Raw genomic sequence first — 14,179 nt, 5'->3', positions numbered from 1 at the left:
CTCGGCGAGGGCACGAGCAGGGAGCGCAATCTCCCTGCAAGCGGCCGGCGCTCGCTCCAGCCCAGTGCGGATGGCGGTGGAATTTGAGGCCCGACCGGAACCCCGGGAGCGTTGCGTGCGCGCGCCCTCGCGGACGGACAGATGTCAGCTGAGGTGATGAAAGCGGAGACGAGATAAATCGATGTCGCGTCGTCTTTCCACGCGTGTACCGTGCCAATGTGGGGACGGCAAAAGGGCACACCATCTTTGGAGTTTCCTTTTAATTACCAACCACACGCGCGGTACTGTCCCCGCAAACTCACGCGCTCGTTACATGCTAGCGATTTTAGGCGCTGGGCGCGAATGTTACTTAACGCGAGGGGATCATCCATAAACAATGTAACGCATTTACACAAAGAATCTTGAGCAATCTTTTTCTGTAAGGCGTCATCTATAAGCCTAAAACGCACAAACAGCTAGTAATTTTTTTTTTTTGCTCTGCTTGAAAGTTGTGATGAGAATTTTCACTCTTTTCAATTTGTGGAATCAGAGTAGAAGAGTCGTTACGTATTGCTTCGCAAGTAATGTTGTTCAAGGCCTTTTTAACACTACCAGGAACTGATGTCAATGTCAACGACAAGAAAACGGCAGATTTTTCACCACAATTTTAGCGCGAAAATTTATAAAAAATCACTCACAATTGTTGGCTTGTGCTGTAGAATAGAGAAAACAGTAATTTCGTTTGGATTTCGCTGCTCCAATTGGTGGAATGAAATTGGTCGACCGAAAAATGAAGCGTTACTAAGCGTTACTCAGCGTTACTAAGCGTTACGGAGCGTTATGTTGGCCATTTTTTTCGTTTCGGTGATGTTTACGGGTTTATCTGGCCTCGCCTTAATCTTGTTTTTATCACAAAATACTAACTAAATGTATACAAATACAAAGCTGGTAATTTGTATTATTATTTCATCCAAGAAAATTAAAATTGAAAAATTTGAATTTATACATTCAGTTATAGCTCTTTTGATATCAACGCTGACTCTGAACGTTACGTAGTTTATGGATGGCCTGTGATAGCATACAATAAGCGTGCAGGATTACTTTTTTTTTCAGATCGAGCTAAAGTCTCCGCCATCAACAACTAAACCGTGCAAACCAATTGTTGGACACGGTTGAACCGTCGGCAGGCCGCCAAAAACCAAAGCATTACCGTGCACACCGTGTGCTTGCGCGCAAACAAAAGCGGCACCGAGCGCGGCAAGCGAACCATCGGAGCGCACTATCAGCCAGCCGCCATCGGGCATCGCCAGGCTGCCGCTCGTCCCCTACCGGCCGCCGGGATAAGGACACTTTTCCGCCCGGTTAGTGGCCTAATAGTTTGTAACTAAGCTGCTCATATTTTCGCCATTTTGTGCTCAAGTGCGCTTCAATTGCGGCGAGATGAGCTTGTTTGGGTGGAGCCGCACCGTTGGCGCTTCTGTTGTCGCGGGCGTCATTTTACAGTAGAGTGGAGTGCGGTCCGAGCTATCGGTGGATCAGCCGTGTGATGTGATCGGCATCAGCATCAGGCAGATTGGCGTGTTTGTTTTTCTCTCTTTTTTGTGGCGTGTGAAGCAGTCGGAACATCCGCTACAGTTCCAACTCCCCTCGGAAAACTCGGCGGCTGACGTTCGGAGTCACTGCCGCCAATTCGCTCCGGTCGATTGAGCGCCAAAGCTAATGTCACGTCGGTATGCTCGAGCGGAGGGAAGCGATGTAAACAACAGTTACTCCCTTGCGTTAAGTTAAACGACTCCGGCAAAACCTTTCCCCGGCCTGCCGAGCCTCGCCGCTTCTGCCTCCGACGGCGATGGCAGGTGCGTGAGAAAGTATGCGACAAATGGCGCGCAGGGGGCAGCACATAACCGAAGGCAGCAAAGACAGTGCACAAAGCACCAGTCTCACCTACATCGCCCACTATGGTCAGAGCGCCAGCGGACCTGGCGTGTCCGGTTTGTTGCGCTTCTTTTCGTTCCTTCTTGCTGCCTCCCCGATTTCCTTTCGCTGCGGAAGAATTCTGTACGGCCAGGACCGCTGCACGCACACAGGCGCGCGAGCGCGCGCCCGCTCGCGCCTCCAGACGCGACGACATCCGAAGGAAGCTGGAAGCATACCGTGGCGGCGTTTGCCCATATGTGGTCAAAATTGGTCCCGGTCCCGGGTGCCCGACTGTGCATGGCCTGCATTCGCCCGCCCAACTGGGTCATTTGGTCTCGGTGGCTTTGGTTGCACTTTTTGTTTTTTTTTTTTGTTTTTTTTTGCATCGCCCTCGTTTGTTGTTTTCGCTTTTGGGGGTTGTTGCACTTTTACGGTCCCGTACCAGCCGCGGCACAGGACGCCAGGCGCGCGCGCGCAATTGCCTCGGAAGCCAATCGATGCTCATCAATGATGCACTGGGAGGGGCCGTACCGCTGCTGAGCGCGCTGCTCAGCCGGACCGTGAGCTGGCGGTGGCGGAAATTTGCGACTTTTACCGTTTTCAGTCGTTTCGCCCGTTGACAGAGTGTCTGTATGGGAACGAGGGGCAAAAGGAGCATGGGAAAATGTGCTCAGTGAAAGGTTCGGTTTGCATGATGTCAGTCTTATCGCCAGAGATTTGTTGACAATCGTGGGGAAATAATAGATTGACAGTTTGAGAAAATCAAACCTTAAGTAACCGATGGTCAAAAGGTCAAACTCAAAATTGAAACAAATAAAGACAGATGTTCAATTCGATAAGTTCAAAAGAAAACATTTCTGACAAAATCATCCGCAAACAGGCGAAACAACGGCCGCTGATTTTGTGGTCTATTTTCCCCAGAAATTTAATGGTTCATGGTTCTTGCTGAATGTTTTGCTCTGCCTTAGGCTTCATCCATTAAAAACGACACGTTAAAATTTGACTTTTTTTTTAAGGTTTCAATTTTGCCCATGGGAAGGGATTTTGATGTTGAAGGAACTTTACCAAGGCACAAAGAATCTCTAAATGGCCAATCGTTTAGTTTGACGTCATCCCACTACGAGCGTTATTGATGGATGAACCCGGAACAAACGTTTTTGGTTTCAAAAGTTTTTTTTTTAATCTTTTTTGTTCGTTACTAGCTAATTTGACCCAGTTACAGGGTTATTTAAGATAGTTTCGAGGGTATTTAACAACTTTTCGGGTGCCTGCTAAGGATTTTTGAAAAGGCAACGCAAATTCCTGGTAACATCTCATTCCAAGGGATGCGTTAAAAAATACTGATTCAAAATTCATCTCGATCCTGGAACTAATCAAGAACCCAGGTCCATCCTGAAGTTTTACAAAAATCGTTCTGGTGCTGGAACTGATTCCAACCCCATATACCGTCTGAGCTCACTGGTTGAACTACGATTCCCTGCCAACTGTTGATCATGTGCTTTTTAGTTGGCACGTTTTTCGTTGCTTATTACTGAAATTAAATAATTGAAATTTTTCTCGTCAGGCCATTACATATTTCTATTTTTTTTTTATCAAAAAACCGAGTTTTCCATACAGACGCATGTTTTGTAATTGAACTGTCAGCCAACTATCGAGCGGTCAATAATATATTTATTTATTTATTTATTTATTTATAATCTAATCATAACCCATAACCGATCTTTCAACTGATCCTGACACCATACCGGTCGTGGAATTGATCCCGATCCTATACCGCAGTGGTCTCCAACCTATTTAGGACCACAGATTAATTGGCTTTGAAAACACATTTGCCGCGGCCCTTTACAGGGATTACATTTGTGAATGTTGAGAATGTTTTATAATTTTAAAAATAGAAGGATATATATCTCTGTAATCATATTTCACTACTTTTCACCAAACATTGTTTCATCTCATGAATTTGATTGTCAAATGTGCGGATTACTGAGCGTATACAATATCTGGACCTACAGTAGCGGCTACCTAAAGTAGGACACCAATATCCTGATTTTGAGGCAGCCTCGACAGTTCCTCGGAACACTTATTGGAAAGCTATCCTAACACATCGTTGATGACATTGTTTAGCTCTGTTTTAGCTAAAAATTAGGCCAATATATGAAAACAAAATCTCGAAAAATCACGCAAAAGCGTACAACTGTAGAATTCTGTGTACAACTGTAACCAAAGCGGTTGCCATTGTATGGATGTAAACTTTGCAAAAAACACCCAATCTACCGCTGGAAAGTAGCGCTGATCAGCCGTTACTAGAATTTTATAATAGAGATTTAGAGGACTTCATTGATTAACAGTGTATGCATTGAATTGTAAAACGCATCCTCGTATTTTGTGGCATATGAAATAAAGTTCTTCAAGAATGCTGCTCGCATTGCCTCTTGCTCCCATGCCTGGTGAATGTATTTTTTTGTTTGTTCGGCTGCTCTCGGAGCTGCTCGCCGTACAGTTTGGTAGCCATCCACGCTCGTTCACCCGTTAGCTGGGAGCATGGTCCGGTTGGGCTTCTGCGTGACAAATATATTTCGGCCACATAATTAACGTTCACTTGCGTCTCGTAGTTCCACTCGGATGCCGGCAGGTTTTTTGGACTGGCAGGATATGACATTGGCTGGCTGCTGGTTCACTTGTTGAGGTCGTGCCCAGCACTCAGCCCGGAATTAGCGGGGCAAACAGCGGATATCAGGAAGCTGGCGAAGGGTAAGACTAACAATGTCCACCCACCCACACACACACACGCACACACCCAGAGCGACAAACAGACGTATGTAATTCGCTCGCCATCTTCACGCCCGGGGTCCTGCGCGCGGATCCAAAGTAATGGAATGACAAATGAGCTTTCTCGGCCAGTTCGCCCAGCCCCGAAGCCCGGTAGGTGCCCGGCCATCGATCCAAACCGTCCGTCCGGCTTCATTATCTTCAAGCATCATCTTCCGCGCACGCAGCACACGAGTTATTCGATTTAACGCCCAGTCCGGGCGCGCCTGTCACACGAAATTTCGCCGCTCGTAAACAAGAAATTCTGGTTCTCCGCTCTTCTCACGACCAAAGACGTAAAGCTTTCGAACAAAAAAAAAAAACAGCCACAACAACAAAAACCACCACACGCTCCACTGGCGCCTTCGCCACGTTAGTCAGAAGCCCGCTCCCGTGCTCTCCCATTCCTGCCCTAGCATTCCGAGGCTAATAAAACAATCGCTCGTACACATCGCGGGCGCTCGCGCCGAGCAAATATCGTAAATATTTCTAATCCAACTGCTCCCCCCCCCGCGTCCTGCACGCTACCCTTTTCCACCCGGGGCCTTCCGAGAGCCCTCAGCCCGAATGACAAGATCCCGTCATAAAGCTCTGTCCCGCGGCATCATCATCAACGGCAGGTCTGAACCGTCCAGCAGCCAAAAACCTGCCCGGGGGGGGCTTTCTGGCAGGCAATGGAATTTCCTCAGCTTCGTTTTCATGCTGGCTTCCTTATTTTTTTTGTTTTCTGGAACCGCACGCCGTGGGAGTGTGGGCGTACCAATTTCGCCAAAATACGTCCCGACGACTTTTGCCTTCCTTCCACCCAACAGGAGAAGAAGAAAAGGAAGAACGTAGTAACACACGCGTTGACAACCGGGCGGTAGCAGCTCGGGGCTTGGGGGAGGGGGGGGGGGGGAAATCGAATTACTCTCTACAAAAATCTACCAAAAATCACCAGCCACATTGGACAGCCCCAAGACAGCCTCGGCTGCCCCGGGTGCGTCATGTTACCGTCGCCCACGCCCTTCCCGGCTGCGGTGGAAAAGCTCGCGATCCTTCCAGCAACAGTTGTTGGCTGCAGCCAAGGGGCTGTTGTTGTGGGTGTCTTCTTTTGTTTGTTTTTTTATTTACACATTTCAAACCAATATCGCGACCGTCTGCCTCTGTTTGGTGCGTTAGGCTAGGCTTCGAATTTCTTTATTGACAGTTCGCGAGGGGTTGGAAGCTTTCGACAGAGCATATATCTCTTAGATTGTCCCGCGTTGCGCGTACGCGCACTTGGCGCGACAGGATCTGCGCGCATCTTCAAGCGCGCCGAGGCCGGCAGAGTGTTTGCCACCGGAGATGTCCCTGCCCGCCCGCCCGGATAGCTCCAATAAGTTGAATTTGTTTGATCTTCACGCGCGCGTCCTTCGGGCAGATGTGTGAGAGTTTTGGCAAGTGCGTGGGTACCATCGAACTACCTTTGGGCGCAAGATTCCGGTGCAAAAAACAAAATAACCCTCGAGTGTGTGTGTGTGTGTGTGTGAGAGTGTGTGTTTAGGGTCCAACGAGGGCACCAAGCAAAACAGTCGAACACAGAGATTCGGAAGGGACCGTTTGTTGGCCTGTAAAAACGGTGGCCTCTACCCGGGCGCACGGTGCAGGTGCAGGCTGGAGGGTTAAAAATACATTCTAATTAACTAACCTCATCCCCGCGGCCGGGAATGGACCGAGCCCGTTTTGTAGGCCAGCATTTTGATAAAAGTAATTATTATTCAATGAAAAGTATGTGCTACCATTGCTGGACCATAATTATTCAAATGGTGCAGCGAAGGAGGCAGCGGGCCGACTTTGCTGACTTTTCCGACGTCGCGTGTGGTTTTGCGGGCTCAAATTTCGCCCAAAGCAGGGAGGGAGGCCGAGGAAAAGGTAAAGTACACACTCACCGAGGAAGAAGAAGAGAAAAAAACAGAACCCCCCCCCCCCCCTCGAAACGAAAAAGGGAAAATAAAAGACAGCCGGTAACAAAAGGACCTCCCGGTTGGTGGAGCGTTTTTCGTATTGAAATTACTCCCTCGCTGCTGCTGCTGCTGCTGCGGCGGGAAACCAGATCCGTCATCGTGGGAGGGGTCCTGCTTCTGTGTTCTTTTTTTTTATTCCTCGTTAAACACCGCTTCCCCTCTTGGCACCGTCGTCCGTATCCTGACAGATTGTTGTGCCCCCCCCCCCCCCCCTCACCCCTTTGCCCGTCGTTTGCGTACATTCGCAATGGTTAAGGCAGCAACAACAAAAAAGGGACACAGAAAGGGAAATGATAATATTTCCCTGAAATGTTTTCGGCGAAGTCGGCACAGGGAAATGGTATCGTGAAAAACGTGTGCACAATTGTGTGTGTGTGCCGCAATTAAACAATCGAATGCACGAGCAGTGGAAGTCTTGCTGCGCTAGGGTCTCGCCGCATTGTTCGTGCTGTCACTTTTGCAGCGGCCGAACTCGCGTCCTCAAGTGCGGGCTCCTCGCAGGTCCAGAAGATTCTTACCACACTTACAGCACAGCACAGTCATCATTGCACGCGGGTACGCGCTGGTTCGTGAAGGTGAGTTGTTTGTCATTTCGGGAATGGGGGGGTAAGAGCGCAAAAAACAACAACAACACACAGTGCAGGAGCAAATATTCATGAGCTGCAGGAACGTGCGGCGTGCGCTCCAGACCCTTTTCGTTCGAGAAACAGGGGCCCCTAAACAAAAAAAAACGCTCACACACCCCTTTCGCTGCGCGTACAGAATGGTACAAGTAGTGGAAAAGTGGGGGCATACCCCTCCCCCCCCCCCCCTCTTGTAACAATCAGTCGAGTTCGCCCCCTGCCCTGGAAACAATATTTGTAACAGCGAACGAAGAAAAGAAAAACCAAACAACAACAAACCTCCCACCCGTGGGGGTGGCTTCGGAAGTATTTTTCACCGCATGACTAATCGGCGGCCCAAAACGGCATCGGTCGCCGAGACAGGGCGAGCCGGGAAGCGGGGCAGGTGACGGTGACAGAAAAATTAAAGATAGCCATATAGCGCGTCACCCTGTTAGGAGGGTTGTTGCCTCTGCCTCGCTCCCGGATAAGGGGTCGTTGTTTTTTTTGTTGGTTTCTTCCGATTCGACCGGAAGTGGTCAGGAAGCACCCACATGATGGAGAGAGAGAGAGAGCTAGTGTGTGAGGGAGTCCAATGAAGGGTCGTTCCTTGAAATGTTCGCCGCACGAGAGCTGACAAGCCAACGACACTCAGACTACCTCCCTTCGAGCGCGGGACTCATTAAGAAGCCTTCACCTTTTGTAGAGGGTTTCGGGGGAGCAAGGGGAAGAGGAAGGCCGCAGACTAAGTGGAAGTTTTGCTGCCTCCTCCCCGGTCCGCTTCAGAGGGGTGGGGAGGGGGGGGTGGAACGGCAAACAAGGTTCATGACTCATGGACGGTTGCGTGCATCGACCGCCTACGCGCAGGCCCTTCCCTTGCTTATCGGCTGCTTTGGGGTGCGTTGTGTTCCCGCCATTCTCCTGCCGTTCCTCTCGCACCATCCACCGACACCGACACCCTTGAGGACGCGCTATCGTGCATTCCATGGACGCTCGCCCTCCCCAGCCAAGGAGTAAACTTTTTTGGCGGATTATTACCGACCGGCCTGCCGCCACTACTCCTTACAGTGTACGAGGTATGATTCATGCTGCGGGACGTACAGTGCGGAAAGTACAATGCGTTGCACTCTGTGCAACCTGATGGCCCACCGATGTCAAATCAATGAGCTGATTCATACGATGTAGCGTCGGAAGTAGCAGGACCTGATGGAACGGGGTTAGGGCGCGGTCTGCGCTCTTGATGCAAACAGCATACACCGTATGCTGACACGGACGGAAGTGAAACTCGGCCGTGCGCTTTTGTACTTCTGTCTGGAATGTTCAATTTTATCCTTAGTCATCGTTCTTAACCATCAGTCTCTAGGTTCGGCCACGAGACGCACACGTTCATGGTGAGGTCACGAATCGGAGATCTTCCGCATGAACCACAACCATTGGTTTGCTTGGACCCAAGGTAATCACATTAGGTCACCTCCAACTGGTTAGCATTGTTGTGGGTTATCCAGTGAGGCTCCTTACATCACGATGGTCTCCGAAATCCAATATCATCTTCTTTGAGTTTTCGAGATTGCAGGAGCTTACCTTGAACACCTCTTGCTGCTGAATATCGTTCATTATCCACAAATAAACTTCATCCCAATATTTTTGGGTTCATTCCAATTCAATGATCCTGTTATCCTGATCCTGTTCAATGTCCTACGTTAGAAAATCGTGGTAACGAGTCAAGATCATATAATGGATACAAATACATCGCAGATCTTAACATTACACACCTAAGATTGCGTCACTTGGTACAAATAACCTTACTAGTCCTGAAACTAGTTCTAAATTATTGTAGAGCCAACAAGATCCTGCCATATTTTGTAGAAACTCATGGAATTTCATGGTTTTACCCATTCCTATGAAGATCAAGAACATTTTGATGCCTGTGAAGATGTTGAGCGCTAAGATCAGGCGCACTTATGATCTCTCTCTCTCTCTCTCTCTCTCTCTCTGTCTCTCTCTCTGTCTCTTTCTCTCACATTCACTCAAGTTGACCTGCTCATTCTAGAGCACATCGTTCTGCCTGGTCAATTATAATTCCGGAAATTCGTGATGGTCCGCAGGATCAAGAATCCTTCACGTTTCAGTTCATTTTCATTTTTTTTATAGTTAATAAGAAACTATAATTTAATACATTAGCCATCATAATCGTTGGTGCAGACGAACTCTGGTGGGAGGATATCTTCAAAAGTAAACCATTGTTGGATCCTGGAACAGTGTATTCCTACCTTAGTTTGAATTACACTGATGGTAATTCACAAGAACTGGTACTTTTGAAGTTGAAGCAACACACAGTGATCATTGTTGTATCACGTTTGTCCTTCAATTGCAAATAGTATTTCAACTGCAGCCACAACCGGAGCACACCGATCCCCGAAATGATCCTTGAGAGTGTACACACACACACACACACAGCTGCACAGTCACAGCTAATTGGGAAATAATTTTCTCAAGCAGGCGAACAGGCATGAAACCGCAACCCGGGTTTGACAGCCTCCCAGGACAGGATGCACCATCACCCGGGGGCTAATTTCATTCACTTACACAATTATCCTCCGAAAGCGCAACGGCGACTCCCAGCAGAAGCAACGAGTGGCCTGAGCTGAGGTTAATCGGCTACGACGAAGATCCCTGCGGTCCTGCAACTGCACACGGGAACATCCTCTCCGGGCATGTGTGTGTGACAAATCTTGACAGAAATCCCGTCGCCGGCGTTGTGGGAAAGTCGGTTCAGTTTTCGCACCTGCACCGGCGGTGGGGTGATGTTTGGGGTGACAATTAGTGGCGAAGGAATCTCACACGACTGGAGGGAGGAGTGTTTTTTTTCTTCTTCTTCCCGTCTCTCGTCATTCGTTGCCCTCCGCGTGGCGAAGGTATAAATGTTGCTTCCGGTAATCTTCTCGGTGATATCTCGGGGATGAGAAACCGCGGCGGACAGATAGTAATCTGTTCCTTCTGTTCCGTCGCCTCCGCCACGACTCTCCCGGGCCGTGCCGGCCAATGCAGGCGCACTTGTCGTTTGCTATTTAGTCGAGTCGCATCCAATTTTGCCGTGCCCCTGTAGGAAACATGCTACGGCGGTCTGTTTGCTTGTCTTTGGGTTCGTTATTCATTTTTTGTCCTCTCCAACGCTAGCCGTTTTTGTCTCGCGCTGACCTCATCCCGCGGCCGAGCCTGACATGTGTGTGATGTGTGCAGCGAGTGTCTTATTTGTTCTGTCGCCGCAGTCGTACGCAGGAAGGCAAGGGGCCTGCAAGCGCTACAGGAAGCCCGCGCGACCCGGTTCCGGAAGAAAGTAATTACTTTTTATTTCTTCTTTCGCTATTAGACCCATTATCTCGCTCACCTTCACGTTGCTGGTCGATGCGGTTAAAGCCTTTTGCACCTCAGCTTTCCCCACAGCCGCCCCTCGGTTCCGCCGCCGGTGCCGGATGAAGGGCAGCAATTGTTGAAACTTCTTGTTTTAATTGTCTTTCCCGGCACCCGGCAGCTTCCCGTTGGCATTTCCCCTCGTTAGCTGAACACAGCCGCACCGGCGGGGCCGCGGCACAGATCGAGATAAGCGGGCGACCTCAGGAATCAATTTTGATAAGGCCGCACCGGGAACTGGCGATCGGCGACTTGTTTTGGCAAACTTTTCGCTGTCTATAAATCTGACCCCCCCCCCCCCCCTCGTATCCACAGCGCAACAGCTATTGAACGCCCGTCAGCTACCTTCCCGCGGATGGGGAAGGCGGGAAAGATGCGTTCGGGGTTGGGACGTCCAAACGGAGACAGCGATAAATTTCGTAAAAGCATTCTAGCAACCTGCCAAACAACTGAAAAACACAACCAACAGCGCACAAGTGCCCCGATGAATTTGTTTGGCGGATGTCAACCGACGAGGCCCTTTCGAAGGACCAAACGGAGAGAGAGAGAGAGGGCTTGCGGTAAATAGCATCAACTTGGGGGAGGGGAGCGAGGAGAAAGGGGGAAGATCCCAAAAATGCTTTCCAATTGTTTGGCGGGCGAAAACAACGGATTGCGAGCGCCGATGTTTTGTGGGATTTGGCCCGCCCGTTATCTTCCGCCAGTGGGGGGGCGGGCATTGCTGGGTGCGTTCTTAACCCCTTACTCGGAAGCGGTATGGTATGGTGGTTTCGGGAGGTGACCCGTGTCCTCGGGGAAATGTTTTTGTGCGTGTGGCTTGTGCGTTTTTTTGTTTTGTTGTTTTGCTAGCTGTTGTTATGCCCCTGTTGCCTGACAACCTTCACTTTCACTTGCAGAGACACAACAGCGGCGCCGTTTTTTTGCCCGCCGTTTTGACTATTCCATTTTTAATTATCGACCGTGGCAGGCAATAATTTTCGGTGTAAATTATTCAACTCTCATCTCCGCCTGTGTCTCCACTCGAGGCCGAGCGCCTAGTCGCCTTCAGTCGGTTGGGGTTGCGTTTTTGGACGGCATTTACCACAAAAACAAGACAAAAAACGCGAATCTCAGCTAAGGAGCCTTTTGCGTGGTAGTTTTTTTTCTATCCTCTTTAGTTTTGTGGGAGCATGGGGCAGTGTGGTAACGTTGTGGTGTCATAAAGTGTCACTTAAAGAAAACAATGTGGAATATATTATTTTTTCAATGCAAATGATCAATCCACGAAATCTTGGATAACGTACAACTTTTAAAAAACAGCTCAAATCTCAATTAAACAGGTCTATCAGTCAGGAAATGTCTAGAACTATTACCTTCCCTTACATTTGTTCTCAGTTGGAAATGGAATGGAATGGACATCATGTTGGCTTTTTCCGGTACACAAAAAGGGATGCCGTAGCACTGTTTCTAATTATCGTGGAATGACCCAAACATGCGCCACAGCTAAAACTTTTGAGCTATGTATCTTTCCAACCATATTTCATAGTTGTAGTTCCGCTATTAGCCCTAAACACCATGGGTTTATGCCTGGTAGGTCTACTTCAACTAATCTCATGTCTTTTGTTTCCAATATTTTTAGATCTTTTGAGGCAGATACCCAACTTGATGCAATATACACTGACTTTCATGCTGCATTTGATAGTTTACCTCACTCTTTACTATTAGCTAAACTATCTAAACTTAGTTTTGGTGATGGCATTATTAGCTGGCTGTCCTCGTACTTAAGTACTCGATCTTGCAGGGTTAAAACCGGGTCGTACCTATCTGAGGAGTTTTATTGTACGTCAGGTGTCCCTCAGGGTTGTGTGCTAAGTCCACTTCTGTTTTCTTTGCTCATCAATGATGTCTGTAATGTTTTACCTCCTGATGGTCATCTCCTTTATGCGGATGATATCAAAATCTGTTTACCTGTGTCTTCTTTTTCTGATTGTATGAGACTTCAGCATTCCCTTAAAGCATTTGTTCATTGGTGTTCATCCAACTTACTTCGCTTGTGCCCTGAAAAATGTTCTGTTATTTCTTTCTCTCACTCTCTTTCTCCTATTTTATTTAACTATACTCTCTCTAACTCGTCTCTCTCTCTCGTGTTATGTCCATCCGTGACCTTGGTATAATACTCGACAGTCGTCTTAACTTTAAACTGCAGCTTGATGAAGTTCTACTAAAAGCTAATCGAACCCTTGGGTTTATTTTACGTTTTACCTCTATTTTTAGAGATCAAAGCTTCCTAAGCAACCTTTATTGTGCTTTGGTAAGGCCTCTTCTTGAATATGCTAGTATCATCTGGAATCCTCCTACTATTGATTGCTGTTCGAGAATTGAAAGCATTCAGCGCCTCTTTACCAGGATTGCTTTTCGTCGTTTGTTCGGTGCTGCCTCACTACCTCCCAATGGAACGTGATTGCAGTTATTCAATCTTCACTCTTTAAGCTTCCGCCGCCAAGTGTCTCAGACATGTTTTATTGGTGGCTTATTACTTTCTGATACTGATGCTCCTGATTTACTCTCGTCCATCTCGTTGTATGTTCCCTCTCGTTCCCTTCGTCCTCGTGATCCTCTGGCAATTGAAACTCGTCATATTCTTTATACTTTCAATGATCCTCTTCTATCCTGTTTCAGGTTGTTTAACCACTTTTACCATATCTTTGATTTAGACTCCTCTCTTAACTCTTTCGGTAACCGTATTTTCTTCTAATTCTCTTTAATTATTCTTCTAAGTTTTCATTAAGTTTATGATAGTCTCTACGCTCTACCTATGTTTTTTTTCTTTATTTTTTTTACTAGGTCAAGCCTAGTTTAGTTAGGCTTAGTTTTTTATGAATTATTTTGTTTATTTGTTAGGGTTTAATTAGTTTTAAGTCTGCTTTATTTAGCCTTGATGGCAGATATTGAATTAATAAATGAAATGAAATGAAGTGAAAAAATATTAACGATAATTCTTGTCATATTAAATCAAGAAACTATATCGAAAACTTTTTTGTGCGAGACAGCTGGAAAAAAATCTCACCTAGACCCAGCTGGATTATAAATTTATTTTTATCAAAATCTCTGTATCCTAAAAGATTAAAATCACTTGAAAAGTTGAAAATAGTTTTAAACAAATGAGCAAAAATTTATGCAATGAGTAACCAACAGCAATGAGCTAAATTATTTAAGTTGTTGAGTGTTTATAATTAAAGCTTTTGGCTCTTAGGTTTTTTTTTAGCTTAGGTCCAATTAACATCTTTTATAAATTAATACCGATTAATATTTCACAAAAAACACAATATTTCATACTTTGTTTTGTCCGTTCAGGTATGAAAAATGTGAATAATATGGTCGATAGAGGTGAGACAATGAATATAGCAGAAACAAACAAAATTCCAGTACATCTGCTTTAAAATTTCAAGTTAAGCATTTACTAAACATCTAGTTTTTGTTATGCTATTGGAGACTCAG

This window comes from Anopheles coluzzii, chromosome X, assembly GCF_943734685.1.
Source record: "Anopheles coluzzii chromosome X, AcolN3, whole genome shotgun sequence".
Lineage (NCBI taxonomy): Eukaryota > Metazoa > Arthropoda > Insecta > Diptera > Culicidae > Anopheles > Anopheles coluzzii.
Note: the sequence above shows the minus strand (reverse complement) of the source record.